At 43.2% G+C, this 2,889-nt stretch overlaps 2 protein-coding genes across 2 annotated transcripts in view; one reads left to right on the top strand and one right to left on the bottom strand.

Moving 5' to 3' along the window:
- Nucleotides 1–2,889, top strand: part of T265_06129 (hypothetical protein) — a gene marked incomplete at both ends in the record, with an annotated part of 52,488 nt that overhangs the window by 18,559 nt on the left and 31,040 nt on the right. The window lies entirely within an intron of this gene.
- T265_13956 (hypothetical protein) overlaps nucleotides 1–2,889 on the bottom strand; it is a gene marked incomplete at both ends in the record, with an annotated part of 16,807 nt that overhangs the window by 13,145 nt on the left and 773 nt on the right. The gene's annotated exons all lie outside the window — the stretch shown is intronic.

Raw genomic sequence — 2,889 nt, 5'->3', positions numbered from 1 at the left:
ACCAAGTGAACAGATGAACAGCAGGTAAACAGAAGTTAGCGTGCCCTTCTTCCAGCAGCCTAGATTTATTCTGTGAACGATTGATGTTTACTTATCTGATATATATATATATATATATACTCCATATCCAGGAATTTGATTTGCATTTTGAGGTTCAATAAAACGACTGGGTGGCTGAAAAACTTATAGGGTGCGAAATGGAGTCTTGAACGTAATGTCTTCCTTCACCACTACCCTGCCACTTTTGAGTGATTCTCCATGTGTCTGTGTCCAATATAATATCATAATCACATAATACTATGTTGTACTCTCAACTTTCACAGCGAAGATCATAGAAAATGAACAATAACACGCTGTTTTGGGATGGAAACAGATAAGTTGACTCTTAATATCAAGACTGACCATAGTCAGTCATTGCGATGCTATGTTATAGTGTTTCAATCTTCCATTTAATGTAGCAGAAAATTATCAGGCAACTGATCAAAGGAAGCACCATGAATTCATTGTTGCACATCCATTTGGTCTCAGGGATAATAAATTCACGTCTTTCCTCTCGGTGCTCATATCTCATGTACTTCTGGCGGAAAACTGTTCACAACTGGGCGTAACACCATACTCCTAATTCTGATGAAAATTCTTGGACATTCCATGACCGGTTTCATCCTTCTTGCGGTCCATCAGGTAGGCGCAGTCCCCGAGTTTCCATTTCACTTGAACCCAAATTGGATGGCATTTGACCGATGCTCTCACCCCCTTTGGTTCTAATGAACATCGTCATAAACGACAGATACGACAGAATTGATTTAAGCATCCCGTTGCAACCAAAGTATTGTATTGAGTATTTAGAGGATTCTGTTCACATTCTCTTTCGGACCCTTCTATCAATCGTGGAAGAATGGGTCATTCCAATTGATAATTCGTTCCCTGAATTCACTCAGTCTATACTGAAAAGAGAAGTAACACTGCATGACTGTTTCCTCCTCACCAATACGCATCTCGCGAAACTCTAGGGAGTCTTGAACCCGAATCCTTCCGGCCAGCAATTTGGACACTGCTCGTCCACGAGGGGCTGATCGGCATTTGGATAAACTCGCACTTAGACAGGACACAGCGCCACTCACTCTTCAGTCATCGAAACGACATCACGTGGCTTCGTATGAGTCTTGTAAGAAATTCTTATGCAGCGCAAATACACCAAGCGTAGTCCTCTCTATCCCCTTATCTGTATTATCAACAAGCTGCTCATTTATAACCGGCAGCTATCTCCATGGATGGCTCCTTGTCCAAATACCGTAACTCAGTAGTTAGGCGCATATTTCGAACACAAACCCGCTTTTTAACTAATCCTGTCCAAACAATCTCGAAGTAACCCAGCTCTGCTGTATCCTCCGAGTTGCACAGCAGCTGCGCACCGAAAGGGTGTAAACGTTGAACAACTATTGGACGCAATATGTTACTCATAAGGTTGCTGAAAGCTCTTCGACAGCCCACAACCGGTTTCGCCCTTCTCGGGGCTCATCAGGTAAGCGCAGTCACCAAGTTTCCGTCCACCTCATGTTCTACTTGAACCCAAGTTGCATGAAATTAGCGAAAGACACTCATTTGCATACCAATTTGGTTTTGACGGGAGACTTACCTGGAACCCAGCCAAATCAAAACAAAATTAGTGTGCAAATGAGTGTATTTCCCTGGACCATTATTACTTACTATAATGATATCACAAAATTAGTATCTTGTAACATTATTTCGCTGCGTCCGGTTATCTCCATTCAGCTACATTGGGCTTATTGGACACACTTGTATACTGAAACAGCATCAAGTCACGAGAATGGGATCCAAAAAGCGCGTCAGCATTTTTCAACTGTTTATACAACCTTATAACACCATGTTCAAAGCCAACACCTATTTTCTTTCAGTTTGATCCATCTGCCGTCACGCCTGTCCCGACAAATCCGGTCAAACGAAACCGCATCGATATCACGGGTGCACTTTAACTTGACCGTGGGTGTGGTCCACTTGACAATGGATCAGCCTCCGCAACCATACTCGCTTCACGTCATATTTGTGTGGGGGTGTGCCATCAACATGTGACTGACATGCGTCCGACGTGAATTGCACTTGACCCACCGACTAAACCGGATGTTCAGGTTATCCACATGTCGCCTTCAGTGGACGAACTCAGTTGCAGACAGTTACGGAGTACGTGCAAGCGAAGCCACGGAAATTGAAGAAGCACAGAATAGAGGAAACCGATCTCCCATAAATGTCGATTGGAGTCGCCTGTCACCATGTTGTATGACCTCGCCCCTTGTCTGTTAGCGACCATTTTTGAGTAAACAAACTACAATGTGGAAAAAGCTTGTCAAAAAGTGTACAGCCACACACTTTTTCTCGGTACCACAATCAAGACAACAAGATTATTTTCTAACAGGAGAGGACGCGGAAATGTGCTTGGGATCCTTGGTTTCATGAATACCTCCTTAAACCAAGTATGATAACAGAAGTATATCGGATGAGGTCCGAAATTATTGTCACATTACACCAACGTGAGCCATTCAGTGTATTATGTGAAATGGATCGCACAACTTCATGTACTAGTCATGAGAGCTTTCGAACATCATCATCACCATCATCGTTGACAGCAAAACAAAGGTAATCTCGTGCCCCAACGTTCCAAGTCGCGCCTGAACAACCGTGGCTGCGGCCCACAACTGGCACTTTGAGGCCACATATTTTTGCAAAATACCGGATGCCGGGTGTATAGTTAAGCTATGTTCTTTATTCCCTCATGCTAATTTGTTGTTGTTCAGTAACGTTGGTAGGTATCAGACAATGTTATTCGAAGTTGCTTCACAGACATGTAGGATTTAGACTCGTCAAGTCAAGTCA

This window comes from Opisthorchis viverrini (genome assembly GCF_000715545.1).
Source record: "Opisthorchis viverrini unplaced genomic scaffold opera_v5_120, whole genome shotgun sequence".
Classification (NCBI taxonomy): domain Eukaryota; kingdom Metazoa; phylum Platyhelminthes; class Trematoda; order Opisthorchiida; family Opisthorchiidae; genus Opisthorchis; species Opisthorchis viverrini.
This window is presented reverse-complemented; position numbering and strand designations above follow the sequence as displayed.